This window comes from Rattus norvegicus, chromosome 1, assembly GCF_021556685.1.
Source record: "Rattus norvegicus strain SHRSP/BbbUtx chromosome 1, alternate assembly SHRSP_T2T, whole genome shotgun sequence".
In the NCBI taxonomy this organism is placed as follows: Eukaryota; Metazoa; Chordata; class Mammalia; order Rodentia; family Muridae; genus Rattus; species Rattus norvegicus.
Genome location: NC_141534.1, coordinates 219,247,576 through 219,259,822, shown reverse-complemented (window position 1 = coordinate 219,259,822; position 12,247 = coordinate 219,247,576). Strand labels below are relative to the sequence as shown.

At 43.0% G+C, this 12,247-nt stretch overlaps 1 pseudogene; it reads left to right on the top strand.

Annotated features, from left to right (window-relative positions):
- Positions 1–8,841: 8,841 nt before the first annotated feature.
- On the top strand, positions 8,842–9,937 carry Gabarap-ps1 (GABA type A receptor-associated protein, pseudogene 1; annotated as a pseudogene).
- The last annotated feature ends 2,310 nt before the right edge of the window (positions 9,938–12,247 follow it).

Here is a 12,247-nt window from a genome sequence, read left to right as displayed (position 1 = left end):
AAGGATAATAAATGGTAAAGGCCAACACAAGGAGGCAAGCTACACCCTAGAAAAAGCAAGAAACTAATCGTCTTGCAACAAAACAAAGAGAAGAAAAGCACACAAACATAATCTCACATCAAAATATGAATATAACAAGAAGCAACAATCACTATTCCTTAATATCTCTCAACCTCAATGGACTCAATTCCCCAATAAAAGACATAGATTAACAAACTGGATATGCAATTAGGAGCCTGCATTTTGCTGCCTGCAGGAAACACACCTCAGGACAAAGACAGACACTACCTCAGAGTGAAAGACTGGAAAACAACTTTCAAAGCAAATGGTCTAAAGAAGCAAGCTGGAGTAGCCATTCCAATATCGAATAAAATTGATTTCCAACCAAAAGTCATCAAAAAAGATAAGGAAGGACACTTCATATTCATCAAAGGAAAAATCCACCAAGATGAACTCTCAATCCTAAATATCTATGCTCCAAATAAAAGGACACCTACATACATAAAAGAAACCTTACTAAAGCTCAAAGCACACATTGTACCTCACACAATAACAGTAGGAGATTTCAATACCCACTCTCATCAATGAACAGATCAAGGAAACAGAAATTAAACAGAGACATAGACAGACTAACAGAAGTCATGAACCAAATGGAATTAACAGATATTTATAGAACATTCTGTCCTAAAAAAAAAAAAAAGGATATACCTTTTTCTCACCACCTCATGGTACTTTCTCCAAAATTGACCATATAATTGGTCATAAAACAGGCGTCAGTGAACGTGATTGTTGGGGGGAGGGCGGCAATGGGGAGAGGATGGGGAGGGGAACACCCATAAAGAAGGGGAGGGGGAGGGATTAGGGGGATGTTGGCCCGGAAACCGGGAAAGGGAATAACACTCGAAATGTAAATAAGAAATACTCAAGTTAAAAATAAATAAATAAAAAAAAAAACCAGGTGTTAGTAGATACAGAAAGATAGAAATAATCCCATGTGTCCTATCAGACCACCACAGGCTAAAGCTGCTCTTCAACAACAATAAGGAAAGAACGCCCACATATACATGGAAGTTGAACAATGCTCTAGTCAATGATAACCTGGTCAAGGAAGAAATAAAGAAAGAAATTAAAGACTTCTTAGAATTTAATGAAAATGAAGGTAAAACATACAAAATTTATGGGACACAATGAAAGCTGTGCTAAGAGGAAAACTCACAGCGCTGAGTGCCTGAAGAAAGAAACAGGAGTGAGTATATATCAGCAGCTTGACAGCACACCTAAAAGCTCTAGAGCAAAAAGAAGCAAATACACTCAGGAAGAGTAGAAGGCAGGAAATAATCAAACTCAGAGCTGAAATCAACCAAGTAGAAACAAAAAGGACCATAGAAAGAATCAACAGAACCAAAAGTTGGTTCTTTGAGAAAATCAACAAGATAGATAAACCCTTAGCCAGACTAATGAGAGGACACAGAGAGTGTGTCCAAATTAACAAAATCAGAAATGAAAAGGGAGACATAACTACAGATTCAGAGGAAATTCAAAAAATCATCAGATCCTACTACAAAAGCCTAAATTCAACAAAACTTGAAAATCTGCAGGAAATGGACAATTTTCTAGACAGATACCAGGTACCGAAGTTAAATCAGGAACAGATAAACCATTTAAACAACCCCATAACTCCTAAAGAAATAGAAGCAGTCATTAAAAGGCTCCCAACCAAAATGAGCCTAGGTCCAGACTGGTTCAGTGCGGAATTCTATCAGACCTTCATAGAAGACCTCATACAAATACTATCCAAACTATTCCACAAAATTGAAACAGATGGAGCATTAACGAATTCCTTCTATGAAGCCACAAGTACTCCTATACCTAAACCACACAAAGACCCAACAAAGAAAGAGAACTTCAGACCAATTTCCCTTATGAATATTGAGGGAAAAAATACTCAATAAATTCTGGCAAACCAAATCCAAGGGCACATCAAAACAATCATCCATCATGATCAAGTAGGCTTTATCCCAGGCATGCAGGGATGGTTTACTATAGTGAAACCATCAACATAATACACTATATAAACAAACTGAAAGATAAAAACCACAGGATCATTTCATTAGATGCTGAGAAAGCATTTGAAAAATTCAACACCCCTTCATGATAAAAGTCCTGGAAAGAATAGGGATTCAAGGCCCATACCTACACATAGTAAAAGCCATATACATCAAACCTGTAGCTAACATTAAACTAAATGGAGAGAAACTTGAGGCAATCCCACTAAAATTAGGGATTAGACAAAGCTGTCCACTCTTTCCCTACTTATTCAATATAGTTCTTGAAGTTCTAGTCAGAGCAATCAGACAACAAAAGGTGATCACAGGGATACAGGTTGGAAAAGAAGAAGTCAAAATATCACTATTTGCAGATGATATAATAGTATATTTAAGTGATCCCAAAAGTTCCACCAGAGACTTTCTAAAGCTGATAAACAACTTCAGCAAAGTGGCTGGGTATAAAATTAACTCAAATATATCAGTAGCCTTCCTATACACAAAAGAGAAACAAGCCGAGAAAGAAATTAGGGAAACGACACCCTTCATAATAGTCCCAAATAATATAAAGTACCTCGGAGTGACTTTAACCAAGCAAGTAAAAGATCTCTACAATAAGAACTCCAAGCCTCTGAAGAAAGAAATAGAAGAAGACCTCAGAAGATGGAAAGATCTCCCATGCTCATGGATTGGCAGGATTAATATAGTAAAAATGGCCATTTTACCAAAAGCCATCTACAGAATCAATGCAATCCCCATCAAAATACCAATCCAATTCTTCAAACAGTTAGACAGAACAATTTACAAATTCATCTGAAATAACAAAAAACCCAGGATAACTAAAACTATCCTCAACAATAAAAGGACTTCTGGGGAAACACTATCCCTGAACTCAAGCAGTATTACAGAGCAATAGTGATAAAAACTGCATGGTGTTGGTTCAGAGACAGACAGATAGACCAAGGGAAGAGAATTGAAGACCCAGAAATGAACCCACACACCTATGGTCACTTGATTTTTGACAAAGGAGCCAAAACCATCCAATGGAAAAAAGATAGCATTTTCAGCAAATGGTGCTGATTCAACTGGAGGTCAACATGAAGAAGAATGCAGATCGATTCATACTTACCACCCTGTACAAAGATTAAGTCCAAGTGGATCAAACCAGATACACTCAAAGTAATAGAAGAAAAAATGGGGAAGCAACTCGAACACATGGGCACTAGAGAAAATTTCCTGAACAAAACAGCAATGGCTTATGCTCTAAAATCAAGAATTGATAAATGGGATCTCATAAAACTGCAAAGCTTCTGTAAAGCAAAGGACACTGTGGTTAGGACAGAACGGCAACCAACAGATTGGGAAAAGATCTTTACGAATCCTACAACAGATAGAGGGCTTATATCCAAAATATACAAAGAACTCAAGAAGTTAGACCGCAGGGAGTCAAATAACCCTATTGAAAAATGGAGTTCAGAGCTAAACAAAGAATTCACAGCTGAGGAATGTCGAATAGGTGAGAAACACCTAAAGAAATGTTCAACATCTTTAGTCATAAGGGAAATGCAAATCAAAACAACCCTGAGCTTTCACCTCACACCAGTGAGAATGGCTAAGATCAAAAACTCAGGTGACAGCAAATGCTGGTGAGGATGTGGAGAAAGAGGAACACTTCTCCATTGTTGGTGGGATTGCAGACTGGTACAACCATTCTTGAAATCAGTCTGGAGGTTCCTCAGAAAGTTGGACATTGAACTACCTGAGTACCCAGTTATACCTCTTGAGCATATACCCAAAAGATGCCCCAACATATAACAAAGACACATGCTCCACTATGTTCACAGCAGCCTTATTTATAATAGCCAGAAGCTGGAAAGAACCCAGATGCCCTTCAACAGAGGAATGGATACAGAAAATGTGGTACATCTACACAATGGCATGTTACTCAGCTATCAAAAACAATGACTTTATGAAATTCATAAGCAAATGGATGGAACTGGAAAATATCATCCTGAGTGAGATAATCCAATGACAGAAAAACACACATGGTATGCCGTCATTGATAAGTGGCTATTAGCCCAAATGCTTGAATTACCCTAGATGCATAGAACACATGAAACTCAAGAAGGATGACCAAAATGCAAATGCTTCACTCCTTCTTTAAAGGGGAACAAGATTACTCTTGGGAGGGGATAGGGAAGCAAAGTTTAGAACAGAGGCAGAAGTAACACCCATTCAGAGTCTGCCTCACCTTTGGCCCATATGCATACACTACCAAACTAGATAAGATAGATGAAGCAAAGAAGTGCAGGCCGACAGGAACCGGATGTAGATCTCTCCTGAGAGACACAGCCAGAATACAACAAATACATAGGCGAATGCCAGCAGCAAACTACTGAACTTAGAACGGGACCCCCGTTGAAGGAATCAGAGAAATGACTGAAAGAGCTTGAAGGGTTTCGAGACCCTTTATGAACAACAATGCCAAGCAACCAGAGCTTCCAGGGACTAAGCCACTACCCAAAGACTATACATGGACTGACCCTGGGCTCCAACCTCATAGGTAGCAATGAATAGCCTAGTAAGATCACCAGTGGAAGGGGAAGCCCTTGGTCCTGCCAAGACTGAAACCCCAGTAATGTGATTTTTGGGGGAGGGCAGTAATGGAGGGAGGATGGGGAGGGCAACACCTATAGAGAAGGGGAGGTGGGGGGATTAGGGGGATGTTGGCCCAGAAACCAGGAAAGGGAATAACAATTGAAATGTAAATAAGATCCTGAAAGACTCCTCCATTGTTGGTGGGATTGCAGACTGGTACAACCATTCTGGAAATCAGTCTGGAGGTTCCTCAGAAAATTGGACATTGAACTGCCTGAAGATCCAGCTATACCTCTCTTGGGCATATACCCAAAAGATGCTCCAACATATAACAAAGACACGTGCTCCACTATGTTCATAGCAGCCTTATTTATCATAGCCAGAAGCTGGACAGAGCCCAGATGCCCTTCAACAGAGGAATGGATACAGAAAATGTGGTACAACTACACAATGGAATATTACTCAGCTATCAAAAACAATGACTTTATGAAATTCGTAGGCAAATGGTTGGAACTGGAAAACATCATCCTGAGTGAGGTAACCCAATCACAGAAAAACACACATGGTATGCAGTCATTGATAAGTGGCTATTAGCCCAAATGCTTGAATTACCCTAGATGCCTAGAACAAATGAAACTCAAGACGGATGATCAAAATGTGAATGCTTCACTCCTTTAAAAGGGGAACAAGAATACCCTTAGCAGGGAATAGAGAGGCAAAGATTAAAACAGACACAGAAGGAACACCCATTCAGAGCCTGCCCCACATGTGGCCCATACATATACAGCCATCCAATTAGACAAGATGGATGAAGCAAAGAAGTGCAGGCTGACAGGAGCCGGATGTAGATTGCTCCTGAGAGACACAGCCAGAATACAGCAAACACAGAGGCGAATGCCAGCAGCAAACCACTGAACTGAGAACGGGACCCCCGTTGAAGGAATCAGAGAAAGAACTCGAAGAGCTTGAAGGAGCTCGAGACCCCTTATGAACAACAATGCCAAGCAACCAGAGCTTCCAAGGACTAAGCCCCTACCTAAAGACTATACATGGACTGACCTTGGACTCTGACCTCATAGGAAGCAATGAATACTCTAGTAAGATCACCAGTGGAAGGGGAAGCCCTGGGTCCTGCTAAGACTGAACCCCCAGTGAACTAGATTGTTGGGGGGAGGGCGGTAATGGGGGGAGGATGGGGAGGGGAACACCTATACAGAAGGGGAGGGGGAGGGTTTAGGGGGATGTTTGCCCGGAAACCGGGAAAGGGAATAACATTCGAAATGTTAATAAGAAATACTCAAATTAATAAAAAAAAAAAGATGGTTAAGAGCAAAGCTTTCACTTCACGGCTAAAAAAAAAAAAAAGAAATGTAAATAAGAAATACCCAAGTTAATAAAGATGAAAAAAATATCATCCTGAATGAGGAAACCAATGCTCCAAAGAATATATATGGTATATACTCAATGATAAGTGGATATTTCAGCAGTTCAGAATACCCATGATACAATGCACAGACCATATGAAGCTTACCATGAAGGAAGGTCCACGTATGGATGCTTCAATCCTACTTAGAAGGCAGAAGAATATAATCATGGGGGGCAGATGGAGGGAAGAGGAGGAGAGAGGAGGGGGAGGCAAAAGGTGGAGATCAGATATGGGAGGAGACAGGAGAGAAGCCCAGAGGACCAATAGAATGAGTAGAAAGAACTCGAAGGGTGTAGGGTGGGGGAACCTCCTGAAAGTCCCAGAAACCAGGGATGTAAGAAGTTCCCAGGACCCAGTGGGAATGGCTTTAGCCAAAATACAATGCAACTAAGGGGAGCTAGAACCTTAAGAGAGCACTTCCAGTAGTTAGTTATACATTGCCCCTATTTGAGGGATGGGGCTACCCATCCATCTCAAAATTTTTGATCCAGAATTGTCCCTGTCTAAAGGAAATGCAGCAACAAAAATGGAGCAGAGATGGAAGGAAAGGCCATCCAGAGACCGCCCTACCTAGGGATCCATCGCATCTGCAGACACCAGACCCTGGCACTATTGCTGATGCCAAGAGGTACTCTCAGACAGGAGCCTGGCATTGTTGTCCTTTGAGAGGCTCTACCAATACCTGACAGAGACAGATACAGATACTTACAGCCAACCATTTGACTGTGATCAGGGACCCCTATGGAAGAATTATGGGAAAGACTGAAGGCGTTGAAGAGGATTACAACTCCATAGGAAGAACAACAGTATCAACTAACCGGGTCCCTCAGAGCTCCCAGGAACTAAGCCACCAACCAAAGAGCATACATGGGCTGGTTTGTGGTCTCTGCTACATATGTAGCAGACGACTGCCTTGTCTGGACTCAGTGGGAGGGAATGTACTTGGTTCTGTGGAGACTTGATGCCTCAGAGAAGGGGGATGTAAGAGTGGTGAGGTGGTGAGGTGAGAGTAGGTGGGTGGGTTGGTAGGTGAGCACCCTCTTAGAGGTGAAGGGGGGATGGTGTGGGGGAATCATGGAGGGGTCTGGGAAGTGGGATAACATTTGAAATTTAAATAATTAATAAAAAGAATATATCACATTTTGAAAAATAAATTTATAAAATATGAATTCAGATGATAGGAATGAACACAGTAGAAGTAATTAGCTGACTGGAATCTCCAAGTGATCATTTCCCTGCGATGACACTAATTACAACAACATATTGCCATATCAACAAACTTTAGAGTACCAAGGAGATCTGGTGTACTAGATCTAGTTTAAGACAATAAGCAATTGCATACTGAATAAAGCAGGAATAAAGTTGGTTCTCAGAATGCCTTCTTCTTCCAAACTGTAGACTGCAGGTGTAAGTCTGTGTTCACAGTAGTCCCATTCCTACCCCAATGAGCACAGTGCAGACATCATAATACCAGACCCAGCCCTTAGGCCAGGACCCATGTACTGGTCTTCTGGTACTCTTTAACTAGAAGCCCAGTGTGTTGTATCCCTCATGCATCTCATAAGCTCCACCGACTGTGAGGAAAAGACTCAACAAAGAGCAGAGCATGAAAATGTCACAGGAAGATGCTTTGTAGCTCATTGCCAAGCCCAATACTGTGAGACAACCAGGCAGAGGAAAATAGCATACATTCCCCAATGCTGCAAAGTTTCAAGTACAGGTCTGTTTCACAAAGTCATGATTGTTTTGGTCTGCACCATTTTCAGACATTGCCTGGGTCTGAAAAATATCCGTGAGACTTGCAGGCACTTTGTGCTAGGATGATCAACTCTGTGATTTCTGAGGTGGCAATAGGAATTTAAAAAAATAATCATTATATTCATTTACATCTCAAATGATATCTTACTTCCTAGCTACCCCCTCCACCAACCTCCCATCCCATGATATTCCACTTCTTGGTTACCCCTCTACCAGCCACCCCCTCCCCATTCCTCATCTGTCCTCCTTCTCCCCTTTGCCTGTATAAGGATGCTCCCCTACCCTCCCACACTCTCCTTCCCTACCTCTCCAGCATCCCCCTAAGGTGGGGTATCAAGCCTCCCCAGGACGGAGGGCTTCCCCTCCCATTGCTGTCAGGCAAGGCAATCCATTGCTACATATGTATCTGGAGCCATGGATCCCTCCAGGTACACTCCTTGGTAGACTCCTCTCTAGACTCTGAGAGAACCCAGTGGTCAGGACAGCCTAAATTGTTCTTCCAATGGGATTGCAATCCCTCTCATCTCCTCCAGTCCTTCAGCCAGCTCCCGTACCAGATTCTCTGAACTCAGTCTGATGGTTGGCTCCGAGCATCCACATCTGCATTGGTCAGTTGCTGTTCGGACTTCCTCAGGAACCACCACACTAGGTTCCTGCTAGCAAGCACCTCTTTTTTTTGTAAGAACCATCTTTTATTGAGGGAGGGTTCATTAATTCTTCTTGGCCGCCCCTTCCTCATGGCTGCGAGCGCTTTGCTCAGCTCCTCCTGCTTCCTCTTGACGCGGATGTGAATGCCCACCCTCTTCTTGATGAACTTGAGTGCATGCTTGTCCGTGGCCACTTTGAGCAACTCCATGGCATGCTGCTCTTAGGGCGCGAAGTCACACACCTCCTGGATCATGTCCTGCATAAACTTGGTGTGCTTGGTGAGATGGGCTGTGTCTCGGCTTGCTGATGTTTTTTGTCACTTTATAGCCTTTGTTGAGGCCCACAGACATGGGGTAGCGCCGGGCCATGGCCGCTGCTCTCAGATGGTGGCCGGACAGGCAGCAAGTACCTCTTGACCACAGCAAGGGAACAGAGATTGAAGGAAGGGCCAACCAGGGCAGTAGGGTTTCTATTTCAATTCCTTGTACATCTTTAAACAGCACAGGTAGTAGAAAGGCTGCCCTAGCCAGTGACTGAAGCAGAAGGTCAGTACAGACTTGAGTCTGTGTGGCCTGATGAAAACTCACAGTTGAAGATTGCACACCAACCTTTTTTCAGTACTCATTTGTATTCATATCATCTTCAGCAAAAATGACAGCACAACACAACACAACGAAACAAAAAACAAAACAGGAAAGAAGCCTGTTTATTTCAACTGCAAGATTTGCTTGGGATTACTTAATCTGATAAGAAATGGTGCTCGACCCAGCTCGGTCCAGCCCGGTTCTCGGGAGAATGAGTTCATATACAAAGGGGAGCTTCCGTTCAAGAAGCGCTGCTCTGAGGGCGAGAAAATCCAAAAAAAAAAAAAAAAAATACCCAGACCGGGTGCTGGTGATAGTGGAAAAAGCTCCCAAAGCTTGGATAGGGGACCTGGACAAAAAGATACCTGATGAGTTGGTCAATTCTACTCCTTGATCTGGAAGCGAATTCATCTCCGTGCTGAAGATGCCCTATATTTCTTTGTCAACAGTGTCATTCCCCCCACCAGTGCCATGATGGGTCAGCTGTACCAGGAATACCATGAAGAAGACGTCTTTCTCTATATAGCCTACAGTGATGAAAGCGTCTACGGTCTGTGAAGCTGCTGCCCTGAGATGGGGGCTCCATTCTATAAAGAGAGGTGGTGCTCCTTTGTTGACATCCAGTTCCTCCTTCAGGCTCAGACACCATCTCCTTTCTTCAGGACCTGCACTTCATGTTTGAAGCTGTCTCTCCAGTCCCTCTGAGCAGGAGGGGTAATGGTAGATGCAGCCATTGTACATCTCTTTCCCCTTGTTTACCCTCCATTCCCACTCTGCTTTAGACTTCATGATTGTCGATCTCTGTCACATCTGATGATTGTTTTGGTTTCTATTCCTTTCACTACCTTCTTTTTGGGGGTTAGATGGAAGGGATTGACGTTGGCTGGGGGAGGTAGGAGGCACATCAATTAAGAGGAAACCACTGGCCCACACCCGAAGATCCCGGCCCGCAACAGCTCTCTGCTCCCAAACCCCGAGGGAGAGAGACCTCACCACCTGGCCAGGTGGGCACTCCCGAGGCTGCAGAGCGGAGGAGACCACCAACACGGCCCACCCCTGCCCACATCCCTGGCCCAAGAGGAAACTGTATAAGGCCTCTGGGTTCCCGTAGGGGAGGGCCCAGGAGCGGCAGGACCCCTGAGCCTGAGACACCACCGGAACCTGAAGGAAACAGACTGGATAAACAGTTCTCTGCACCCAAATCCCATGGGAGGGAGAGCTAAACCTTCAGAGAGGCAGACACACCTGGGAAACCAGAAGAGACTGCACTCTGCACACACATCTCGGACGCCAGAGGAAAACACCAAACGCCATCTGGAACCCTAGTGCACGGAAGCTCCCCGAAAGGGCGGCGCAGATCTTCCTGGTTGCTGCCGCCACAGAGAGCTCGTGGGCAGCACGCCGCGAGCAAACTTGACCCTCGGGACCACAGGTAAGACCAACTTTTCTGCTGCAAGTGACCTGCCTGGTGAACTCAAGACACAGGCCCACAGGAACAGCTGAAGACCTGTAGAGAGGACAAACTACAAGCCCGAAAGCAGAACACTCTGTCCCCATAACTGGCTGAAAGAAAACAGGAAAACAGGTCTACAGCACTCCTGACACACAGACTTATAGGACAGTCTAGCCACTGTCAGAAATAGCAGAACAAAGTAACACTAGAGATAATCTGATGGCGAGAGGCAAGCGCAGGAACACAAGCAACAGAAACGAAGACTACATGGCATCATCGGAGCTCAATTCTCCCACCAAAGCAAACACGGAATATCCAAACACACCAGAAAAGCAAGATCTAGTTTCAAAATCATATTTGATCATGATGCTGGAGGACTTCAAGAAAGACATGAAGAACTCCCTTAGAGAAACACAGGAAAACATTAATAAAAAAGTAGAAGCCTACAGAGAGGAATCGCAAAAATCCCTGAAAGAATTCCAGGAAAACACAATCAAACAGTTGAAGGAATTAAAAATGGAAATAGAAGCAATCAAGAAAGAACACATGGAAACAACCCTGGATATAGAAAACCAAAAGAAGAGACAAGGAGCTGTAGATACAAGCTTCACCAACAGAATTCAAGAGATGGAAGAGAGAATCTTGGGAGCAGAAGATTCCATAGAAATCATTGACTCAACTGTCAAAGGTATTGTAAAGCAGAAAAAGCTACTGGTCCAAAACATACAGGAAATCCAGGACTCAATGAGAAGAACAAACCTAAGGATAATAGGTATAGAAGAGAGTGAAGACTCCCAGCTCAAAGGACCAGTAAATATCTTCAACAAAATCATAGAAGAAAACTTCCCTAACCTAAAAAAAGAGATACCCATAGGCATACAAGAAGCCTACAGAACTCCAAATAGATTGGACCAGAAAAGAAACACCTCCTGTCACATAATAGTCAAAACACCAAACGCACAAAATAAAGAAAGAATATTAAAAGCAGTAAGGGAAAAAGGTCAAGTAACATATAAAGGCAGACCTATCAGAATCACACCAGACGTTTCGCCAGAAACTATGAAGACCAGAAGATCGTGGACTGATGTCATACAGACCCTAAGAGAACACAAATGCCAGCCCAGGTTACTGTATCCTGCAAAACTCTCAATTAACATAGATGGAGAAACCAAGATATTCCATGACAAAACCAAATTTACACAATATCTTTCTACAAATCCAGCACTACAAAGGATAATAAATGGTAAAGCCCAACATAAGGAGGCAAGCTATACCCTAGAAGAAGCAAGAAACTAATCGTCTTGGCAACAAAACAAAGAGAAGAAAAGCACACAAACATAACCTCACATCCAAATATGAATATAACGGGAAGCAATAATCACTATTCCTTAATATCTCTCAACATCAATGGCCTCAACTCCCCAGTAAAAAGACATAGATTAACAAACTGGATACGCAACGAGGACCCTGCATTCTGCTGCCTACAGGAAACACACCTCAGAGACAAAGACAGACACTACCTCAAAGTGAAAGGCTGGAAAACAACTTTCCAAGCAAATGGTCAGAAGAAGCAAGCTGGAGTAGCCATTCTAATATCAAATAAAATCAATTTTCAATTAAAAGTCATCAAAAAAAATAAGGAAGGACACTTCATATTCAACAAAGGAGAAATCCAACAAGATGAACTCTCAATCCTAAATATATATGCCCCAAATACAAGGGCACCTACATACGT